The 14,919-nt window shown below is 37.7% G+C and overlaps 1 pseudogene; it reads left to right on the top strand.

The window, feature by feature from the left end:
• The first annotated feature begins 6,635 nt into the window (after positions 1-6,635).
• LOC103703232 lies at positions 6,636-13,717 on the top strand (annotated as a pseudogene).
• The last annotated feature ends 1,202 nt before the right edge of the window (positions 13,718-14,919 follow it).

Here is a 14,919-nt window from a genome sequence, read left to right as displayed (position 1 = left end):
TATCACTGGGGCCTTGTCATATAAGCATTTTTTAGGATTAATTGTTGTATTGTTTGCATTTCTTCCAAAAATTAAGCATGCTTAACTCAAGATGGCTTCTTAGCCAGTAATTTGACTTGATCTATTCTGAAGTGAAATAAATAGAAGTTGCACGGGTGCAGATTGTGCAATAAAACCTTCAGCCCGCACTGCGTACATCCTTTGTCCGGACAAACGCCCCTTTGTACTACTGTTAATTCTATGCTGTCTCACTGTACCAACTTGACTTAGGAACTATATATTTGTCAAGTGGCACTCCCTCCGGTCTCTGAGGCAAGGTTGGTGATTTGAGACTTGGGAAGACCTCAAGCTTGGCCTTGTTTTATTGCAAAATAAATTATATAAAGAGATTCTTTTTATTATAATGCTATCAGAAGTATATGGAATGCGTGGGAGTCTTTGTGCAATTGTAAGGCTGCTCTATTGAACCTAGAGTGCAAAGGTTTGAAATATGAAAACAGTAAGACTGGTACAACCCAAGGGTTCCAAAGAAGTGGGTTCCTTCCAATTGGTTCACCTTATATTAATTTATATGGTGAGTCATGTAGCCATTTTTTATAGTTAAAGAGGGGTATAGGAGAAAAAGATGCTAAACTGAATTGTAAATCTTTAAACTTAAACAAAACATTCAGCATCCTCATTTTTCCCCTTTTTTTCCTTTCTCAGAGTAGACTAATAAAATAGTACAAAGTACCAAGTCAAAGAAATTCAGGGTAACTCCATCATAAATGACTAAAATGAAATTATTAATCAATCTCTAGTGATGCACTGACAAATTCAATCTCCCACCTTTTTTTTTCCACCTTTTTTTTCATCTTGAATATTAGAAAACATTTGACTGACTTCAGCAGACGCTTGAATCCCTTCCTAGAACTTTACCTGCAAAAATTAAATGCAATAAAAATGATGAAAAATAAATTTAAATCTTCTTCGTGTGTAACAAGAGAGTACACTCAACTAGGGGCAGCAATGGGTTGGGTTGGGTTTGATTTAGGTCAAATTAGGATTAGGTTAAAAGACAAATATTTAGGCCTCTTATTTTGCTGCTTTAAATCTTACAAGACATCAAAACATTCGTACATTCTTTTCGCTTAGGTCTCATATAAAAAACAACCATGTCATGACTTCCGTTTGTACGGACCCTCAACCAATGCCAACCTCTCGATCCTGGAAGAACCAATGACAAATTTGCCCTATCTTACGCCTCCGACCCGAGTTCACGAACTAGGAGACATATTAACTGCCACATACTTATAGAGAACTCTCTCCACAAGTATGCAAACCATTTCAATATGATATCATAAATATACAACGGAACAATGCAAACTTTATTTCAAAAACTAGCTCAACATTTAAATATCTCACGATTCTAACAATGTTATAGGATAGTACATCAATTTAAATAAACTCTAATTTAAGATAATCTATGCTTAAGTTCTGCTAATCACTTTCCCATATTGAAAACTTCGATTAGGCTAGCTCTCTAAATCTGTAAAAAAAAAAAAACAAAATCGTATAATGAGCTAAATAGCCTAGCAAGAAATGATCACTTTAGCTAAACAAATCAGACAACCAAATAGATAATAATTTGAAAAAAATAAGTATATATGCAGTACTAATATATGAATCAAATCTTTCTACAATGTTAAATTTCTATTCATGGATTTAAATTCTTTCAAATATTTAATTCATCTTATAAATCTTGAGCATAACCGCATCTTCCCTATGACAAGGTCATAACACTGGCTAATCTTTTTGTGATGAGCCGCGCATCATCTTGCAGCAAAGTTCTTTAGAACTGCGCATCTGCTTGTGGTATGTCGCTTATCATCTTGGACACAACCTCCAGGATAAATCATGTGCCAACGTATTCCTCCATTGGCGGGGTCCTCAACATAGCCAAGTCGAAATTCAAATGGTTCTAGGTTTTATATTTTAGTTCTAAAATCATGCAGTGTCAAAATCAATTAATTATATCCATAATAAGATTACATATGATCATAATATTCCAAAATAACATATTCAGTAATAATATACTATATATCAAATTTATGCATCATGAATAATACCACTCAAAAGTCATGAATATAATAATTTAATGATTGTCGATAAATTTAGAAAAAGTGAAATATTACTTACTCTACAAGTAAATTCAAAGTATCAGTCCAATCAATTTCAAAAAAAATATTCTAAGATTGTGGAATTTAAAAATTATATTTTCATCAAAATTTATTATGATCATTCCAAAAATAGAAACCCTAATTCCAATACTCTCATAGAGCTAACCAAGCAGGAGTGTCAGACACCCCAATTGGTCTAATCAAGGTAAAACTCATTTGATCATATTCGAACTAGGGTACCGATGGCTCGATAAAGATCGAGGGGTTATCAAATTTAACAATATTCGGAAAGAGCCAAGGTGGGGCTGGCATGCCACCCGCCGAATATGGATTAGGACCCTTCACTAAGGTGGATCCAAAATAATAAAGAGAGGTACCATGCTAAACCTGACATCTCCAAAGAGAGTAGAGAGAGTCGAGTAGAGAGAGAATCAAGGAGAGAAAAGATGGAGAAGAGAGAACAAGCTTCTTTCTCTAACTAAGGAAGAGGAAGAGAAGGGGATGGCTGCAAGTGGTGCCCGAGGTCAGGGGACCCACGGCCGGCCCACAGGCGCTAGCAGTAACTGTCGGCCGGCAGCACCTGAATCATCAAAGATAGTAGTTTTATCCCCTTAAATTACGAAATCAAGGCATCTCGACGATTGGAACACTGGCCAAGGCTACAAGCTGCTGTGGAGGAACTAAGGGCTGTAGCGGAACCTACCGAAAGAAGGAATGAAATCGAAAAATTCAAAGAAAAGCAAGAAAAAATAGAAAAAACCGACACTTGGTGCGCCAAAAAAATTTCATACTATACCATATTGGCATTGTGCTAATATGACACCGATACAAGGTCCGGTACCGAAACGACGAACTTTGGACTGCAATAATCTGAGGTGGGTCTATTAAAGCTTACTAGGTGGTCCTCTCTAATCCATATTTTCTCCCGGCCCCCAGCTGCCACGTGGTTTAGGGTCTTCGTTGCCATAGTATGATCATATGCTACAAGTAGGGTTATATAAAGTCTGTGTTTCAATTTTGGCGTCTACACCCTATGGTTGGTACTTTCTCTACTTCTTTGGGATGGCATTTTATATTTAATTTTACAGATTAATTATTATCTCCTATTATATTTTGGCTGTATAACTCCTACTTGTACTAACCTTGCTTTAATAACACCACTTGAGGCATGGCTGCTTCATGTTCATAAAAAAGGTGGTGGTTGAAATTTGACATTATCTGTATAAATTAGTGGTTGAATTCTAAAACTTAAGCAAAATCCAGCTCATCTATATATAAATTATTTCATTTTACTTGAACGATATTGTAACATATTAAGCCGTACTTATAGAAATTGATTGATGTACGAAATATTTGTTATAATCTGATTATTTTATTCTAAAATAAGGTATGGATTTAAAAAATTTTCACGTGCGATGCACGTGCGTTATTGTCTACACTAGTGTACGTAAAATTCCAGACAACGCAAAAACGAGTCTCCCTCGAGCCATTCTCGAAGACGATTCCCGACACCCCCCGGTGCTCGACCCCGATCTCCCTCCGCACCCTACCTTCTCTCTCGCCCTACCGTCCGCGCTCCTTTTCCTCCTCGTCGCCATCGCTGCCGCTGCCGGCGTCCGCTACCTCGTCTTTCAACTATTCCCAGGTCCTCGTCATCAAGCGCTTCAACCTATCCTCTGCCGCCGCCCGCCGCCTACCTGCCCCCTCTTGCCGTCCTCGACGTGGACACCGACCCCTGCCGGTCTCTTCCGTCACCGCCGGAAATCGTCCCCCAGAGTCAGTATATAGCATCCCCTCCCTTCTCCTCTCTATCTCTCTCACTTTCTCTATCTCGATTCGATCTGAAATAGCACGTAAGATGTTTAACTCTGAGTTGAATGTCGCAATGGTTGTTCTCGAATTTGGCAAAAGATATCAAAATCATTGTTGTTACTCCTAATAATTCCGGATGAATTGACAATACCAATCTGAATCGAATAATTCAGCATATTCCACATTCATGTTTATTCACAATAATAATTAATAGGAGTACCTATGTGTTTCTGCTTCACGAGTATGATATTTTGTGGGGTTTATCGTTTATATGATTAAGGCTTCTATTTTCTTTAGGTTTCTTGAAATCAGGGTTTATATTTTAGTAGATTTTATTCATCATCAACGTTGTCATTGTGATCACCGTCACAATCACGAGGACCTGGAGTACCTCTGATAAATTTTTGCTCTCATGGAATAAAGGAAGCAGCCTTCATGTTCTTCCTTATTCCAGGCAGTTGGTTGTGCTCCCCTCAACCAATACGTCATATAATAGGAAGGGGAAGCCAACCTCCATGCCATTTGTGTCTATTCCAGTACTTCATGGTACGGGACCACTTGGATTAGTAAACTGGTAGATTAATACACACAGCGTCTTAACAAACTTAATTCATGTCCATCCAACAAAAATGTGTCAAATATGGAAACCTCATAGTTGAATCAAACTTGGTAACAAATTCTCTAACAACAGGACTTATTAATCAGTATGGGATAGTGTATTAAATTTTAAAAAAACAAAGTGGCCATGGGCTATATGGCATTGATCATGAGTCGGCGGGTCAACCATAGGTTGACCCATTAACATGACATCATAAAATAAATTAATTAAATAAAAACCAAAAAATAACACAATTATTTTAAAAATCTAAGAAAAGAAAATATGGATAAAGATGGGAAAGGCTGATAATATTATTATGCCAGAAATAGTGATCAATACATGCATCTAACTGAAACTAGGAAGTCTTTTTAGTGAGATCTTCAAAATTAATTAAAAGTTGAATGTTCATAAGAAAAGATGATCCAAAAAATCTAATAAATATCATAAGTTCAGGCATTAGAGCAACTATAATAGTGGATTGGAAAAAATAAATATGACAACATAACATACAGCCTCATAACCAACTATACGTAATCAATTACTCATTTATATGCAATACATAAAGGAAGGTTAAATTTCCATTTCTTCTTAATTGTTGCTTTTAAAATTTTCATTGCAATACGAGCTATGCTTTACATTGGCACCGCACAATTTTTTCAGCGACTCCAATACAATGTCTGTTCGCCAACTTTTCCACATTGCCATTATTTAGAACTATGTTAAACTCCGTATTGGTGTTGTTGCAAGCCTAGGATCAAGATGGAAAACTAATCTAGGGATATGGGAAATGAATGAGGAGGAGGCAGTTTTGTTTTACCTCTTATTAAAACTCTGGCAAACCCAACACCAGTACATGAGGGACAACCTGGCGACCGGTACCGGATCAGCGTAAAATCCGGGCCTGGTACCGGTACATTTTATTGTTGAAGCAACCGGTTATGGACTGGTACGAGGACCGGTTCGGACCGGTACAGGGACCGGTTCGGACCGGTACGGGACCGGTTCGGACCGGTACGCCACCGGTACGGACCGTACAGGACCGGTACGGGACCGGTTTCGTACCGGTCCGGGCCGCCACCGGTATGCCGACGGTACCGGTACGGCGGACCTTGGGGACAACCCTTCCTTTTCATTGTCCGATCTTTGATTGGCTGGTGTGTTTTGGCTGCAAATGGGAGGGTATTTGGGGAGAGTAGAGGAGAGCTTGCTAGGGCTTCTTATTTAAAACCTCTAAGCTAAAGTAAATCCTGAACCAATGTTTTTTAATTGAAGCTATTCTTTTCTAAAATAAATTGGTTTAGTAGTTCACTCGGCGGGCCAAATACTCGGTCGAATTGGTTGGGTCAAGCATGTCTATCACTCGAGTCAGTATGTCAATCGAGCTTTTAGAAAATCTAGATATGGGATCAAGGTTCGTCGTGTCAGTGCCGGACTCAGTACGGTGCTACACTAGCATAGTGTCGATATGGTACGGTATGGAATTTTGATACGCCATCCATAACGGGTATCGGTTTCGAACCGGTACGGTATGGTACGCCTCCTACTGCTCAGTTTGGGCCGCTACGATGTACCATGTATGGGATTAATACAACCTATATAGGCTTATATAAACCATGTATGGTACGATGTACTATGTATGAGATTTTAGTTTTTGAAGATCTTTGCCTATGTCTTTCAAGTATTATCATCTTTATGCAATATGTAATTGGTTGGATAAAAGTTAACAGGTATTATGGTTCAGTATGCTAAACAGGCCTTCTAAGTTGCGGAGACAGAGCAGCACCTGTTTTTTCCATTTTGACTGTACTATAATACTAGCATCATCCAGCTTGTTGTTCCTTGATTTGAATTTTCTCTATCAGTGATCTCAGCAGCCTATTCACTTTCTTATTATGGTGAATACAGTAGTGGCGTTTCTTATGTTACTTTTGCTTTATGTATGATAACTTATGCCATTTTGGATTTATGGAAAATGCAGACCTTTATCTTTTGTCTCTAATGATTTCGCAGATGAACTCCATTGAACTAGAAAATGGTGAAGAAGAGAGTGCAGAGACATTTGCTGACCAGTTACATTGGTGTGTTCCCCTGGCGCAGATGATGTCAATGATGAACCTCCAGTGTGCCCTCGCATAGGAGATCAGTACCAGGTGGAGATTCCAACCTTGGCGACAGAATCTGAATGCCTTCATCTTAGATCTCGCCAGTTAGTGCTGAGAACATGCTTGATGAAAACTATATTTTTGGACTAGGATTAGCCATTCCGGTTATGTGGATTCACCATACGGGTGACCCTAGAGAAAATGAAGAGGATGAATTCCTTGGTTCAAAAATTGGTACTGATGAAGCTGGGTCCATGGACTTTAGAAGCAATAAAGAAAGCCAGATTGATGCTAAATGCATTATAATGGGTGAATTTCCAGCAGAAAATTCAAGTTCTCATGATTTATATCCTCAAGGCTCAGCATGTAAATTGAGCTAACAAATCATTTAGCAGATCAGGGAAAAGAGTCTGCAGGTTTCACAAGTCAGGGATGCAGTGCTGCAGATGATCGGATGAATATAGGTTCTCCTTGGCAACACTGGGGTAAAGCCAAAGTTACATTCCGTTGCCTGGTTCACAGCTCCTCATGGGGCATGTTGAGAAACAGAGTTTTCTCCTTGGTCTTTACATGTTTGGAAAAAAATCTTGTTCAGGTGAAGAAATTTATGGAGTATAAAAAGATGGGAGACATACTATCCTACTACTATGGGAAGTTTTATAGGTTGATGCATACTGTAGATGGTCAGAGTGTAGAAAGATAAGAAGTAGGAAGTGTATGCTTGGACAGCGCATTTTCATGGGTTGGAGACAACAGAACTACTGTCACGTGTGCTACCAACGGTATCTAAGGAAGGTCAAGATACTTTGCTGGAGGTATGGGTTTTTTGACTTTCACTGAACATGCAATGCCAAATATGCAATTATGGCTCTGTGACTCTAAAATGCCAATGTTTCATTTTAATGGTAGTCATTATTTATCCTTCCTTTTTGTCCAATACATATACAAGGTTATAGATTATAGATTACGTATATATTTCTGTATGTGACCTGCTACTGTTGTATCCATAGCTTATGTTAGTGCTACTTCTGGAAATTCTCCAATGGAAATACAAGAGACTAAGGTATCAGAATGTAGGTATATATGCTAGTAATGCTCTAATTCTCTTCTAAAACTAGGAATTTGCCCAATTTGATTTGTGTAATTAGTTATAATTTTAAGATACTTGTATATGATATATAGTATAATCTCTAACAAATTTGTTATCTCACAAGTCTGTGGGATAATGAACATTCAGTTCTTTTGATTTGCTGTTGAGACTGCCTCCAGCCGAAATACAGAATTCACTACTTCTAAATCTGTTTCTTTTGTTTTCTCATAATGGTGCTTTGCACTCTGTGGCTACATCATGCTGATGTGTCATTTCAGCAGTTATACTACAAGACTGACAGATACATGATAAGAATAAAAATTTCAGAAATCTATCAGGCTATAAGCAAGATATAATTGATTGTCATATCCAAGGTTTGCTGTTTGGTCGGTATGTACCATACTAGTACTAAACCGGTACGCATCTCGTATCGTACCGATACTCGGTATGCCTCGCCATCTTATATCGTTCCACGTGCGACACTGTAAAAGGATGGTACCATTATGGAGTCTGATACCGAGATGGCGAACCTTGGTTATATCCATTAGAAAGAGAAATAGCCGATTATTTTCTCCCTAACAAAAATGAGCTATTCTTTTTAAAATAATAAAAGAAGTTAGTTTCTCTTTAGATATGAATGAAACCTAGTTTGTTAAACAATGGACATTTATATTTTAATACCTTGAACATAGATGTTTTACAGAATCTTAATAAAAATCTGTTAATTATATAAGTTAACTATATTTTCTGTGAATAAATAAAATTTTAGTTGATGAAAATATCTCCAAATAATAATTCATTTTGAACCTTCTGAGATACAAGTACATCTTTTAGTAGCTGGATGCATATTATAGTGTCCCAAGCGAAAGCAATACATTTTTAGTCCATGTGTCTGGGTGTGTCAAAAGCACCTCTACTTAATAATAATGGTTTTACTTTACCAGAAACTTTATATAGTTATATATTGGTCCATCGCACTTTGCTGTATGTACCTTTCTTTGCATTGAGGTTTGTGTATAGGTTTTTATAATTGATAGATTAGTTACTAGCCATTAGCATCAGTGGTATGACATCATGATCCATGCTCATCCTTTTGGCTCAGCAAGTCTGCTTACTGCTACCATTTGAGTTTTGGATATGCTTCAGATATATGCCAAGATTGCTAGGAAGAAGGGCACTTTGCGATAACTATCCTTTCTGTAGCTACTGTCATAGCTCTATAGGTGCTGGTGTTTCTTTTTGGCAAAACATCTAAGCTGATACTGTTCTCTAGCTAAGTATTAATATCAAGACGAGTTCTTTAGTGGGGTGAATAGTTGGTGCAAAACCAACAGTGCCAATGCAACCATTGCAGGCACAATATTATCTTGTCTTGGTCATTTATACTTCTGATGGTATGTCGTTTTTGCGTGGTCTCTTGGTTTAGGTGTGTCTCAGTAAGCGTAAATGACTTTACTATTAATGTTTTGTATTGTCTAGTCTTCCACCACGGCTCTTACACCAAACTAAAGGTAGTTTAGGTAAAATAAAAAAAAATGACTTCCTTCACAATTAACCTTAGGCTGCATATTGAGCACTCGAACACTGAACAAGCACTTCAAAGAATCTAGGCTAACAATGGCATTACATTTATCTGAATTTGAGCTAAATTGATGGGAATTTGAAGCGAATTTCTATAAAAAGTTGGTCTTTCATTAGCATCCCTAACCCCACTTATTGGAAGTTTAGGGGCACAGTATTTCTGATGTGAATGTTGCTTTAAACCTCCAGTCTGACACCTTTTTTTAAAGAAAAAGACAACTCATTCCCATGTTAACATGACAAAACACAAAAAATAACCATAAGTATAAGGAAACCATCAAGCGGTGCCCCAACTATTTGGGACTGGATTTATGGATCCTCATTGACCAAGGTAGCAAAAATAACCCAAACATACATATATTGTAGGGGTGAAAGTGGATCTGGTAATATCCATCGAATCCGTTTTCATATTCGAATCTATCCGGATATAGATAGAAATTTGAGTATCCCTACTAATATCATATTGTATCCATATCCGTAAAAAAAAAAGATATGGATATGGATAATAACTATCCGATCCCTATTCGAATATTCAATTCTATTTGTAACTCTATTTAATTTATATTGCACTCATGAACTTTTAAGAAAAATAAATGACTACATTAACATGCTATTAACTTGATTTATCATCCACTTAGTAATATCTTTAATTCTGTGGTCATAAAGTTTAATTATCTAATTTATATCTATATTTATATCTATACTTTTGGTATCTATTTATATCCGTATCTGTTTAAAACAAATATAGATATGAATTTTTGCATCCGACTAACATCCGTATCTATATTTGTATTTGTTTTGTTTAATCAAAAACAAATATGGATATGCATATGCTAGTATCTGATCCATATCCGATCCGATTTTAGCCCTAATATATTGGTAGTATACATATTAAATGCTTCCTGAGGTTCTCATTGCACAGAATAATTTATGTGCGAAGGGTTTGCTACTTTGCTCAATCACATTAGTTTACTTGATTTCTTAAAATATTTATAACTTATGAATATATGTTCAAGTCCTGTTCAAGTACAATCAGAGGCCGGCAAAAATAATTTTTTTGGAAAGATCTAGCATATAAGGAACCAAGGAAGATCTTTTTCCTGGCTTGAACCTCCTTTCCTTCTTGGCTTATGCTGTTATGTGAACTGATGCTTTTGGTCTTATTTGTGTTCCATTTCCCATCTCATTTTAATGAAAGGCCTTTTAAGGGTAGTATCTCTAGTCTTTTTGATGTCAGTAACCATATTGAATACTCAAATTAATGTAATAGAAATGCATGATCTATGTATACCTTTATAATATTTACTGTTAGCCTTATTCAAGACTTCTTTTCTAAAGCCATAATCTTTAGTCATGTTTAGGCTGACCAAGCTATGCGATGTGGTTTTTAGTTTTGTGAAAGCCAAATCAAGATAACATTTGTTAATCCAAGAACTATGGTGAACTTTTCTCTTTCTTTTAGGCTTATGCAATAGCAGAGATCTATGCTAAGGCGTGATATTTAAAAATTATGTTTCTTAGACTATGAATGAAATGAAGGGATTCACTACCTGTGCTGGAAAGAGATCTCTAAACTATCAAAAACTATATTGATTGAAGAAAAATCCAACTGTCAATTTATTCAATGACCTAGCTCGTGATAAAGAGTGTAAAACTTGATGATTTCTTGATTGTTTCATTGGAACCTCACCATTTGCTTGATTGTTGTTTTATTTTTCAGAATTTGTGTTTATCTTGTCCATCTTACTCTTGGAGTTTAATCTTTCAAACATGTTATTCTCACTCTTTAATTTTGCCCTTTTGTTGTTTCTCATCCATAAATTCTCAGTTCCTATTAATACTGTGTGCCTCCTGCATTCGAAGTCACAAACTTTGGACTCAATATTTGCTTTGAGTTATGTTCCATATTTCTTATTGAAATATCCTTCCTGTTTATAAATTATATTTATTTTGGTAGGTCATTAAGACATTTAACGAGGGAAGAGTTTCTCTTGAGGAATTTGTCTCACTTTAAAGGCTATTGTTGGCATGGAAGTTTTAGTAGAATCTATCGGAATTGGCAAAGGGAAGAATGACCTCACCGGCATTGTATTAGATCCAGTTAGAACCAATCAACCTGTCTCTGTCGGCCTGAAATTCCAATCGGCAAAGCATGTTCTTCTCTTTCATCTGGTGATATCATCAAGTTTCTGACAGGTGATTTCAGGTTAAGCAAAGCAAGGTCAAATGATCTCTTCTGGGAAGCTGTTTGGCCTCGTTGCTAGCAAGAGGTTGGCATTCAGAGCAGCCCAAAGATCTCAGCTCAGTTGTCTCTAAGCATGCATTAGTATTTCTCATTCCTGGCATTAAGAAGTTCTCCAGAAAAAATCTTGTAAAAGGCAATCACTATTTTGATTCTATTAGTGATGTCTTGAACAAAGTTGCATCAGACCCAAGGCTTCTTGACTTAGAGGTTCAAGGAGCTATGGAGAGCAGCAGCATCAAGGATAAAAATGGATGGGCTGCAGATAACAGACCAGGCCAAAATGGTCTTTCTGAACATCCACGCCACTGCTATCTTCGTCCAAGGCTCCCAATTGCCATTCAGAACTCATGAAATTTACTGTGGTGGATACAAGTATGGTTCAAGGAGAAGGACCAATAAAAGTGAGAGAACTGAGGAGTTTACCTGTTGATTCCACGTATGACCTTTTAACTTGTTCAGGAGAAATGGGGAGCAGTAGCTCATCAGAGCAGCTGAACTCTGATGCTAGTTCATCAGATGATCAAGGAGATTCTGATCTGAATACCACACTTGACAAGAAATTGGATAAAAGCAAGAGTTGCTTGATTAGAAAGGGTACACAATATCATCCATCTGATAATATGGTTACTGTCTCAAAACACAAGGATGCTAATAAATGGGCATGTTCCCAATGATCAATGTGTTGATCGAATTAGTGAAAAGCTGCCAATAATGGATATAAAGTGTCAATTCAGCCACAGGGCAAAATCTGACCAACAAGATATTTAGCACCCATGTCAAAACGGAGGAGGTTAATTGCCTGTAAGTATGAACAAAGTTGTCGCGGTACTTATTCTTTTCCAAACGGCCATTCACTGAATAAGGAGGAAATTCACCGTGATTTGCATTCATCAAATCCAAGTCATACCACAGATGCAGAGTTTGATCTGTCTCAAGGGAGGTACCTGTGAACACTTCAACTAATCATATCACAGATGAAAACAGCAAGTGTGCTTTTAGTGGAGTGCATTATGCTACGGCTTCTGTAATTGATACAACAGTCAGTGAGGAAAAGTCTCAACTCAACACTTTCATTGACCTAAACCTACCGCATATTCCGACAGATTATGGGACTGCTGAACCCTTCAACACAGAGGTTACAGGCAGTCAGGATTATCTGAACCCAGAGGAACTGGCATGCCCACCAGAAGAAAAGCAGCAATATAATGGTTCCCAGGTAGTGGGAATGTCCGATGGAGTGCATGATGAGCAGCCTTCAATGAACTCTAGAAGGCAGAGCACCAGGAACCGGCCACCGACCACAAGAGCCTTAGAAGCTCTTGCATGTGGATTTCTTGGTGCAAAGCGTAAGGGAAGGGACACAAAAGTCCCACCATCAGGTAACCCCACAAGCAGATCCTCTTGCCGTGTACGCAAGACGGAAACCTCGTACCTGTTCCTTCTACTAGCATCAGTGCAGTTAGTTCTGACATCAAGGAGCCAAATTCTGGAACAAATGAATGGTACGGAAGCAGTACAAATCATACAATCACGTTTAACGATTCATATGTTGAATCGGAAAGAAAAGGACTCATCACTCGGTTGGGGTACCTTAACCTGCCTGCTTTTCATTCTTTGAAGAACTGGAAATGCAGCACTGTGGTTTATCTGATGCTGTGTCCTCAAGGCATGACGTACATTTTGTGGGGAACTTGCACTGCACAGTGGCTGGAGAAGTTCTAGTTGTCGTATTCAAGGTGATCTGTATGCTATACTAGATTTGCTCCTCCAAGTTAATTGGAATAGGATATCATGGGGCATTGCATGACATGTAATCGCTGGACAAGAAAGCTCAGGGAATTCGCAGAAGTGGCTGATCAGTTGACAGAAACTTCAGCATCCTGTTGGTCAGGTAACATGTGCTTTTCATCTTGGTCTATTCATCATGAAAACTTGATAGAATAAATTGCAGGGCAGCTGTGGCTAATCTGTCTTTAAAAGGGTAATTGCAAGGATTCAGTTGATTTCAACGATTATGTAGCATCAAAATTTTCATGATGTGCTCCCTCATATACAAGTTTATACTGAATTTATAAATCTTGTAGCATTTTAATGGCTATACAATCATGATCATCATCATTCTTCCTCTTCTCGCTTGGTGTTTGTTGATGCTCATTCAGTGTCAGTTCAGATCAGTAATCAACCTTGATCTAGTATGCACTTGTTGTGGCCTCCTTTGGTGTTTATAGATTGCTTTGATTTCAAGGAAGTTGGCATGATTCGAGTGAGACATAAAATGGAAGCATCTTACAAAGTGGATTGTTAAATTATCATTTTCCTCCATGTTAATGGCTGAGGGCAAACCTAGAATCACAGGAACTGGGAGTCATCACTCATGGAGCCTGAGATGCATTGGAGCATATGGAAAAGCATTTTAGTGTCTCTTAGAGCTTGGGTGATCTTGAGGAGTGAGAGGACGTTTCAGGATCTAAACAGCTTACATCCTAGAGGCTGACTCCCTAGACATCTTGCACCGTGCAAAGAACTAAGGCTTTGTAGGGTGTAGCTACTAGGTAGACTGTGAAGACATCTTTGCAAAAGATTTTTGAAAGTGACACAAATTTGTCATTTTGCTCTAATTATTCAATTTGAAGATTCCAGTCTCTAGTGATATTGAGCACCAATCTTCTTGTGACAATCAGAGGTCTGTGTGGGTCCCCTAAAAGCTTCTCTGAACTTTTCAAACATTATTTTTCAGGCCCCTTAAATGTTCGCTTTCAACTAATAATCCAAGTTCTCCAACCCATGAATGAGTTTACTATTTCACACCCATTCTCATTCTTATATTTCTATTTTTTCACCTGGAAGATACTTAGTATCATTCCAATCCATGCATGCATTGCATAGACTATGGACCATCATTTTCAGTGGCACCGATTGTAGGCTTAATTGCTCTTCCCTTGCTTGAAGTTTTACAAATAAGAAATGATATGATCAGGTTCCCTCACCTTGTGTCTAAGCTGCTTAAAATATGTACAGAGATTAGGAATGGAGGAAGATTGTGTGGCAGAGATCTTGGGATGCATTAAAATGTGGAGATTTGAGCGGCTTGGATGTTAGTTTTGGAAAGATCTATTCTAAATTTCTAATATATAGTGTCAGCTTCTTTAGTATGCCATGGATGAGGCATGTCTAACCATCCGTGTTTCCTGTGTTTCTTATCTTATTGTGTTTCCCCACCAGCTGTCTCCCATGGATCTCCTTCATAATGTTAGGTAAATTAGTTGGAGCATGTGGTTGTTAATTACAAGATAAAATATTTAAACCCTTTCTCTGACATTTATTAATTGTTT

The sequence above is a fragment of the Phoenix dactylifera genome, chromosome 5 (genome assembly GCF_009389715.1).
Source record: "Phoenix dactylifera cultivar Barhee BC4 chromosome 5, palm_55x_up_171113_PBpolish2nd_filt_p, whole genome shotgun sequence".
In the NCBI taxonomy this organism is placed as follows: Eukaryota; Viridiplantae; Streptophyta; class Magnoliopsida; order Arecales; family Arecaceae; genus Phoenix; species Phoenix dactylifera.
This window is presented reverse-complemented; position numbering and strand designations above follow the sequence as displayed.